A 10,437-nucleotide genomic window follows, 5' to 3' on the forward strand; every position below is an offset into this window, starting at 1 on the left:
TAATAAAATAAAGAAGCATTAAGAATTCCTTCAAGGATTTGAAGTATTGACCTTCTCTGAATGCTACGGTGTGAAAACTCGTTTTCAAACTCAATTATGTTGTACTAGAAGAAACAGGTTTTTTAAAAATGTACAATGTTGATAATTTCTACTTCAAGATAAGTTATCTATAAAGATCTAAAATGATTTACATTTTTCTGGTTCTCTGAACCAGAAATGATCAGTTTTAGGCCTTGTATCTCTAAAAATCTCAGCATTGATGAGACTAAGGAAACAGGAAGATTTCTATCACTTCCAGGTCAGTCTCAGCAATAAGCAAGCCTCAGTTTACAGGTTGAGATTCTCTTTTAGAAATAATGAATTTTACACTTGATCTTAGCCAAAAGGCCGAGAAGCGATAGAAATAATGAATTTTAATAAGTAGTTATTAGACTACATATAAAATTCACATAATAGTATAATAGATATGACTACAAGTTACTATGGTTATTTTATGTCTGTAAATGCAAATCTTTACATGTTATCTATCAATTTAAATATGATTATACATATACTAAGAATACATGATTAGGATATGCTAATTTTTAAAATCAAATATAAATTTTAACACCCTACAACTCTAGGCATAATTATAACTTATCAGAAATAGAGAAATTTCATCAGGTTTAACAGAAGTAAGTATATAGTAAGAATGCCCAATGTCAAAACCTGCATTAAAAATAAAAATGCAGAAAGGCTCACAACCGTCTATAGTTCAGCATAGCAGTATGAGTTGACATGGATAAAATAGTACTGCTATGTGGTATGTAGTATGAGAAACTCTGAGTCTAGCACATCTACAGGAAGCAAAACATTTTTACATAAGTTTTACTTTATCAATAATAAACTGAACTTTCTCCTCTGTACTAAGGATATATAAGTAAGATAAAAAAACAGCATCTATAAAATAAAAAATAAAAATAAAACACTACAAGGAGCATAAATGCAAAATAATATTATGAATTTTTACATAAATTCAAATTCTATATAACTATTAAATAAAATAACCAATGAGTGAAAAATAATAGTATTTTTGTTTTCTATGGCATAACAGTGCTGAGATGGAAATGATACTAATGATTTAATGCACTTTTTGAATATTTCCCAATCTTACTGAAGCATAACAGACACACATTAATTAGGTAAAACTGTACTGAATGATGTAATTTACTTTTATCCTAAAATATTTCATGAATGCTCTTCTAACATTTTCAGAAATTAAAAATAACAGTTAATGTTTAAGAGACATTTGTATATTAGTATGAAACATAATTTGAGGGTTCCCTACTTGGTGAATATTTGAAAATGCTACCCTTAATGCTTCTGTGAATGCAACTGATTTATATGGTTATGTTAATTTGCCTGCCTATTCATGTGAAGAGGATATTTTTTAGACCAAAATAACATGGAATGTGACTTTAGATTTATACTGAGAAATATTGTACAGCTTTTGAGCCAGTGTAAGTTCTTTCTAGGTTCTGTGAGTTGTCATTACTTTGTGTGTCCATTTCTTTAACATAGTTCCACAGCACTGTGTGCAGAGCAATCTATAGTCTTGGCTACAGACTGGGTTTTTAGGGTGTACAGGTATTTTAATCCAGCAGCATAGCTAATCTGGCAAGGGTTTCTGTTGCTTAAGTTCCTGTGCTTGCCTCTCGATATGAGGTTGTCTCTAGTGTTAGCTTGTCTTGAAGTCTCTGACAGTGGCTTGACCCTCCTGTAAGCCTGTGTGTTAGCACTCCTGTAGACGTGTTTTCTTTCAGCTGGATCTGGGAACAGAGAGCTGCTCCTGGGTTTGTGTGTCCTGAAGCCTCCAGGTGGGTTGCTTGGAGCAGAAGAGTTGGGCTTACCTCTGCTCTCAGGTGTGTCAGTGCTCCAGGTGACTGGCTTTTAGCTCTAGAGTCAGGCAGAAACTGGAAGGTTCCTGCTGCTGACTGCCCCTTTGTTCCTGTATCCAGCGGGCTCTAGGCAGTTCATAATTCTTGAGTGCCCAAGTATCACAGTTAGCCCTGAATCTCAGTGTAAAGTCAAATCCTACTCTTGTACAAAAGGAACTTAGTAAGAAAATGATACTCTGCTATATTCCTAGGTCAATTCTTTGCTCATTCACCATCAAAGAATTTTCATCCTGCAGCAGGTGAGAGCAAATACAGAGACTTCCTGACAATGCACAGAGAGTAAGAGACTTTAAAATGCTCAGTTCTAAATGGGATGTCTCTTTCAAAGCCCCCCCCCTCTGGCCTTGGTGGATTGTATTGAAGGGAAGGAAAAATAATATAAGAGCTAGAAGAAATGAAGACGTTAAAAAAAAACTAATTGCTTTAAGTCAACATAATCAAAACCCGTGCTAACTTACAGACACTGAAGCAGCACGTTAGGCTCCATGACATTGCACTAAGTCCTTCGAGTATGTAATATGGCTTTCATTTTAACAATTTTTATGGGATTTCTGAGTGTGTGAATGCATCAGTCTCTGGTTTGTATGCCTTTTCTTGTGCTCGTTTTCTTCCGTTTTTCTCCATTTTCAATGTGTTCAATTTAGTTTTATCATATTATATCAATTGTATCAGTTGTATCATATTATATTTTAATTATATTAATTATTATTCATTGAATCCCATTTGATTTCTAGTGAGAAACAGAAAAGAAATGGATGTAAACAAGTGTGGGAAGGAACTTGGAAAAGCAGAAAGAAGGGAAACTATAATTAGGATATATTGTGTGAGGAAAGCAACTATTTTCAGTTTAAAAAGTTCAAATTAAATAAACAACAACAATAACAAAACCAACAGTGTTCTAAGTCATGTCACAGTTCAGCCAGATGACAGTTTTATATCTTGTAGAAAACTTGTCTTTTATTTTCAAAGAACCTTTTTTTCTACTAAAGTTTATAAAAAAGATTATCAAAAGATGCTCTTATTGAGTACTCCAACTCCAACAACAATGGGAACAAAAGTGTACACTTCATCACTGTCTCCTTTCCCAGAGTCTGGGTTATGTTTTTTGGTTTTTTTGTTTTCTTATTGGTACTTCTGTAAACTCTGGCTAACCTCACCCAGCTATTTATCAAAATTATTTTTGTAAGAGCAAAATGCTTTCTGATGATTGACGTTTATTTTCTTTCAACCAATTTTCTTAGGAAATACACATGTTGATACAAAATCTACTAGCAACTAGAATGAATGGCAAAGAAAATATGAAAATATGTTCAAAAGCTTTGCCCAGGAAGAAGGCAGGAACAAGAGAACAGAAGATGCAGTGTTTCCAGTGCATTCAGACCAAGAATGCCTTGTCAGTGCAGTGTGGTCACTGGGAAGTTAGTGGCAAGATGGAGTAAGCCAGGCTGTTGTGTTGTGATGGTATGGGTAGGTGACAAGTCAACCACATCTTTATAGTTTCCATTACAATGTGTCTTCTCTTGCATTCACCTCTAAGGGATACTTAAATGAAACAAGAGACCAATGTGGGAAGATTTCTATTACCTCAGAAGGAGATAATGACCTTTAAGTACAGGGAGATGTTGAAGCAAAGAGTATAGGACACATTTGAAATTGGTTACGTTATAGCTGATGGAACCAGTTGAGAACTGGGAAAAAGACTTGAATATAACAGTGAAAACTGGCAGGAGAAGCTATGTGAAGACTGTGATTTTTGGCCTTTAAAATACTGATGAAAATGAATCTAAGGGAAATGTACTTTCAGGAAAACAATGAAAGTGACAAATATTAAATGTGTAAAAAGAAAAAAATGTTTAGTTATCACTTGACACTTATTTTAGTTTATATTTTTATAAGAATATCTGTGGCTTTGAAATATATAAAGAAGAAGAGGCAATATAGTCCAAGGCTCAAGAAGTCTAAAGTAATGTTGTCAGTGTTTATTTGGCTTTTGTTTGAGTTATCATAGGAAGCACACTTGTGCAAAGAAAGGCAGGACAGCAGGACAGATGATTTGGAAGACTCTCCTTTCAACATAATCACTCTCAAAGGACCTCAGTTAATTAGCTCCTGTGGGTAATACCAGAATGACTCCTGTTAGCATTCTAAGCACCGCCAGGAATCAGCCAGGCATGTGACACTCTAAAAGGGGCTGCCTGCCCCTCTTCACTCCCTTGCTCCCTCTTGTTCTCTTTCGCTCTTCCCCTTTGTCTCCTCTCTCCCCATTCCCTTCCCCCTTTCTCTCTATGTGTTCATGGCTGGCCTCTACTCCGCTACTCCTCTCCTTCTCTACTCTACTCTCTCTCTTTTTTTCTCTGCCCCACTACTCTCTTAACTCCCCTTCCCATGCCCTAAATAAACTCTATTCTATACTATACTGTCATTTGCCTGGTCCCTCAGGGGGAAGAAATGCCTCACCATGAGCCTGCTGAGGCACCCCCTTCCCCCAGATCTCCATAGAACATATCCCCACTCTCTTTCTTCTTTTATAAACACAACATTGGTGCCAAAACCCAGGATATATCTGCTCTTTATCTTTTTATAAACACACCAACTTGAATACCACTTAAAACTCATTTCTTACAATGATTCCAATTGCAACTAAATTCCAGTGTGAGATTTGGCGGTAGCAGACGTTATTGACAACACTAAATAGTCAAATAAGAATAATAACTAGGTTGAAAAATGCAGTTCCTTTGACTCTCCTGACACTTGCAATGACATGGCTACCTAAAACACACACACACAAACACACACACACACACACACACACACACTCACACTCACAAAGACACACAAATGAATTCAAGTAAAAGACACTATAAATGCTTATTTTTAATATTTGGTTATTTATATTGTTTTATTAAATATGATATGTTGTACTGATTTATTAAATCAGTTATTGACAATATTCTCCAGGATTTGACATTTTGACAAATTTCTATTTTATCCTTCAATAGACTTCGATGGATTAATGCCAATGAATGAATATAAACAACTGGTATTAGGAGTTGTAGACTCAATTTCCATTTTAAATTCAATTAAAAAAACAATAAACGTATGATATTGTTCACAACTGGGGGGGGGGTTTGTGACAGTGGGCAGGTGACAGCTAGTTGAATTCCCTTGATAAGTATGTCTACATTTTCCGAGGAAAAACAAGGTGTACTAGTGAGGAGTTGATTTAGAGTCACAATAACACTTTCAGGACTGCTTCCCAGGTTAATTACCTCATTATGTTGGAAAATGGTTGCTATTTGTGCTTTGACTCCAGAAACTGCAAGGCATACAAATATGCTATAAAATTTGAAAACCTTTTATTGCCATCATACCTGGCAATGTCAGTTTTTTTACTCCTATTAATATTTCAATCAAGTAGTATAATCAAGTAGTCGGAGGATTAACTTTCTACATCTAGTGAGGCTTTCAATACATGAACACAGTGTCTAAAATGAATATTTTGTAATGTTAAAGCCACAGAAAGCATGTGGTATACTGTATATTGTCCATGACTATAATTATATTATTAATATATCTTTGTTTAGCTGATTTATTTACATATAAGTAGGGTGTGAACCTTTGGCTGGTGAAATCTCTTACTGTATGGTAAGTCCCCTAACTTCAAAATCATCGTCATGATGTCACCAATTCTGTCTATTCGTGCTGTGATTGTTATAATCAGTATAGCCAACTACATGTTCAATAGAGAAAAGAATACAAATTTGTGACTACATGCACTTTAAATTTTTTATTACATACATCTGAAAGAAATAATATTACAACCTGTAAATGAAAGTGAACCAGTTAATAATCCTGAAATATAATTTTATTTCCTCGATTGGGATTTTCATATTCAGAAAGAGATTTAGAAGTTGTTGTATTAGCGAATTATATAATGTTTATAGGAACTCTTAATAGAATATGTGGTTATTGAAAATGCATCTTATTTAACCAGTTTTGATCCATTCACATTCAGAAATTCCAAGTTAAATAAAAAAAAACAACTCACCTGTATTTATTTTATTAACTACGTTTGCCATAATTACCAATTTGATCAATCTATTTTAACGGAGGCAAGCAAACCCTCCCCACACATCTATATTTCAGTTGCCGTGTAGCAACTCTCTGCCGTGAGACGTGCTAGACCTCTGCACTGCAATAGCATTTTATCAAATATGTTGACAATTATGTGCAAATTCCTAGCATAGCAAACAATGACAGAAAGTTCACAGATGCTTATCACTCCAAACAAGACAGGTTTTATGGCAATGGGCCCCCTTACAAGCCAACAAAACCCGTTTAAAGTGTCAAGTATATATCGTACGATAACGGAATATTCCTTTGCAATCACTTTATAGGAACGAAATTCCTAGAATGGCAACAATTTAACGGGGAGACTATGCTATGGAGAAGCAAAGATGATTCATCTCAACTATATATGATATATTAGCAGATATAATTACAGCTGAGTGCCATGTGTTTTATAGAACATTATTTCCCAGGCATCCATATTTCTGTGCCAGACCACTTCATAAATCAAACCATAACAAAGCGCATACATTCCTCAGGTATATGATTCCTCTCAATTCATTCCTGCAAGTGTTCCTTGTTTCTGAAAACTTAAACTTCCAAAACAATATTTTTTAAGACAAAAGTTAGTTCACTGTTGAACAACTGTTCCATCCCCAGGGGTGACAAGGTAGCCATTCTACTGTACAGAAACAAATTTGCACCTCAGTGAGGATTCACACCTGGTTAGGTAGTTGGTCCAGGTTAAATAGATTTTGCCTCAGGGAAGAGAAGAGAGTTGTCACCCTGTTAAATCAGTTCCCACTGTTTGAATCTAAATCTGAAGCAGGCAACTAATAAGGGCAACTGGGATTGTGTGAGGAATGGCTTCCTTAGATCCTTTACATGGAGAAACTTATGCTAGGGTTTAAAGTGAACATCCACCCCTCACGATGTATGAATGGAGCGTGTTTTTGGTCATTATACTGTTTAAAATTAGAATTATCCTCAAGAACAGGCTTGTGTTTTCTTTCCTTCTCATAGAAACATAGTTGTCAATGGAATTTTTAGCAGGTAAGATTTCTTCTGTGGATTTAATTATCTCTCAGTAGACATTGCCTCTTTTTCCCCTTTTTAAATAAAAATAAATTCTGGCCCTAGAAAAATAAGTTTCATTTTAAAGAATTATTGGAAAGTGAGCTAGGGAGTGTAGAGATTCCCAACGTTAGAACCTTTGCCTAGGACATGTAAGGTCCCACCCAGATTTAATCTCCCTATAGAAAACAGAAGAATACAATAAGTATAAATACAAAGAATTGACTCTTGTGTTCACAAAAACGAAGGCATGAGGTGAAGAGAAAAACCTTATGAAAATTTGTTCAAGGACTCCCTTAGAGTGTTTTACTTTCCCCATATAGATCAACAGAGATAACAAAACAGCTATTCCGTCATGCAGAAGATTGGAATCTGATGTGCTTGTCTTTGTTTTTGTGATAGATAAATAAAACAAGAAGCTATGTTTTAATCTCATCTTCATCATACAGAAAGAAAAAAAAGGTAGTGTTTCCTTCAAAGACATTAACCAGAGAATAAAGCAATGAAGTGATTTGTTCTATTGTAGGATTAAAAGGTTAAATAAACCATAACAGTGTCATTCTATCCTCTCAGTAAGCCAAACATCCATGTCTCATTCTGCTCTCTGTTCCTGTATTACAGGACTTGTCACATAACTTTTGTTTTTTAAGTTATAGAATTAATTGATATATTCTGAAAGTGGCTTTCAGAGCACAGGAAGTGTTATCGGACTTTCAAATTTATCATTGTTCAAAAGAAGTTAAATAACATTAATTGATTAAGGAACATGGGTTTATTATTGGCAGATTAGGCACAGAATTAGAGAGAGAGAATCCATTTTTTTTTCTGCCAGATGCCTATGAACATAGTCTCACAATTTTAACATACTCTGGAGTCAAAGGCCAGAAGAAATGTAGATTCAGCCTTGAGATATTTTCTACTTGGTTATTTCATAGGGGAAAGGGCACTGGGACTCACAATGCCTCTAGTCAGAGCATGGAGAACATGCATATATTACCAATCTCACCAGGGATCTGAATTATTGACTCTCAGCATGGGATCATGAAAGGAGAGCCCTCTCTCTGTCTTTGACACCTTCTTGATTAATTTGAATTGACTTGTTCATCATTCTCATTCATTTTCAAATTGTATTTTATCATAGAACTGAGAACTCCAGGAGACATTTTTCCCCTCCTACCCAACTGCTTAACAGTTCTGATGTCAGATTACTTAGAACTATTCTCTCCATCACTAAACACTTTTGTTTTCTCCAGAGTAACCCAAATGGACATCTTATAATTCTATTCACTTGTGGTATTACCTAGCTGCTAAACGCATCAAATTCCCAAGGTTAGAGGCTCATGCATTTAGACTTTTTTTCTGTTTTGTACTGAGGACATGACTTGGGAAAACCAAATACATTTCAGCCCAGGTTTGTTTGTTTACTTATTTGTTTGCATATTTGTATAGCATACCAAACAATTACAGAGTGTCACAGTATGCAAGAAAGAAAAACAAAGAGGGATATACAGTCAGAAGAAATCGGGGTTGTTTCTAAGGACATTTCCAGAGTAGAGTATTTTAGACTATTTACTCCTTTCATATAAATGAGGTCTTGAGCTTTCATTAAAGTTTTGTCAGATAAATCTAAGCACAACTAATGGATGAATTCAAAAGGCATGCATACAGATTTATCGCCAACTGTTTAGTCTTATTACTCTAGTACCAGCAGGAGAAGAACCTTTCTGGAGCACTGAGGGATTGGGAGTGCTCTGTGTTTCTGTGGCTGGCAGTGATTTTGAAGTTCAAGGAGCGTATATGCAAAAGGAAGTTCTTTGGTCATTGGACAGGTATAAGTATCAGTTGATCTCATTACAGCAAAACAAAAAATAAAGAGCTTCTTAAGTGATTTTCCTGGTTTCTGACATCCTACAAAAGCAGTTATTAAGCCAGACTTAGTTCAACAACTATTAGAAAAAGGACCTATGGTATAGCCCGAATCCCATTTACATCCGATTGTTATGCCCGAATGGCTCAAGGAACTGAAGGAAGCATTGACATTTATTATAAGGTATAGTGAATGTCAAGAATATAGAGGAAATAACACACTGAACAGACACTTGGTACAAAGTCTACAGAAAACAGCTAAAAGCCCCATGTCCTCTTGTCTTGTCTGAACACCATGGATTGAAAGCGCGTTCAGTCTTGCCAGCCAGGTTTGTAATCACTGTAATCTCATCCCCATTCTCTGTGACACAAACACAAAATGTCCAAAAATCAGTAGTGTGGTGATAAACTTTCCACCTCTCTAATTATACAGTTTGTTCTCCTGGAAGTCAACTGTTATTCTGAGGTGTTCCATGAGCTAATACGTGCTTCCTTAGTGAAGTGGAGATTCTCCAAGGAACCTAAGGCCACTGTATCATAAGCTTGGATTACACAGGAAAGGATTAAATTATTAAATCCTTTTTCAGGAACTACAATTAAATATCAAATGGACAAATATTGTAATAAGAGGTTTTATATTGTATTTTTCTACACTTTTATGAGCTCTGTGCCAGAATGTAACCATGTCAAAATGTATCTACTACAGTATACTTCTCAAAATCAAAATTTTTTTCCAAATATATTATACTATATTTCTCAAAATCAAAATTTTGTTTTCTAAAGTGGAAATCTTATTTATAGTTATGTTCTCTCATTATTAAAGAACTGCGGGCTGATAGGCATGAAGATGAAATCCAAAGTGAATTACATGGGTGATTCAAGTTTGCCAGTCTCCTCTGCGTTATGGCCTCCAGAACGTCCTCTGACAATGAAAGGCTACACGGTATCTGGACTTGACACACAATTCTGCTCCCTTGGATGTTATATCTTTTAATAATTTCTTCTCTCAAGATCAATTCTTTGTTCTTAATCTTTGTGTAGGTATATGTGATATAGTATAAATATGTACACACACATATGTGTATGCAAGTATGTATGTATGCATGTGTGTATGTACTTACCTGTGTGAGCATGTATGTGAATGTGGAACTACACTACAACAGTGGGGTACACTACAACAGACACGTGGAGGTTAGGGGACAAACTTGGATGTATATACTCATCAGTCATCATTCACCTAATTGGATGTTTTCCTTGTTGTCCTTTCTGTTTATTCTCTTTTGCTTATTGCTTCATCCATCAGCCTATATGGCCTACAAAGCCCCAGGGATTATCTTGCTTCAGCTCTCACCTTCAGAGCACTGACAGTGTACATGGGCATACTATGGCACCAAGCCTTCTGTGTTTTCCAGAATTTGAATTGATATCCTGTGTTCTTGTACTCTTAAAATTGTTTTATCAGCATCTTACAATCTTACAGTCTTTCCATCAA

The 10,437-nt window shown here is 35.4% G+C and overlaps 1 pseudogene; it reads right to left on the minus strand.

The window, feature by feature from the left end:
- Positions 1-255: 255 nt before the first annotated feature.
- LOC116914159 lies at positions 256-399 on the minus strand (annotated as a pseudogene).
- Positions 400-10,437: the final 10,038 nt, after the last annotated feature.

Source organism: Rattus rattus, chromosome 12 (assembly GCF_011064425.1).
Source record: "Rattus rattus isolate New Zealand chromosome 12, Rrattus_CSIRO_v1, whole genome shotgun sequence".
NCBI classification, from domain to species: Eukaryota; Metazoa; Chordata; class Mammalia; order Rodentia; family Muridae; genus Rattus; species Rattus rattus.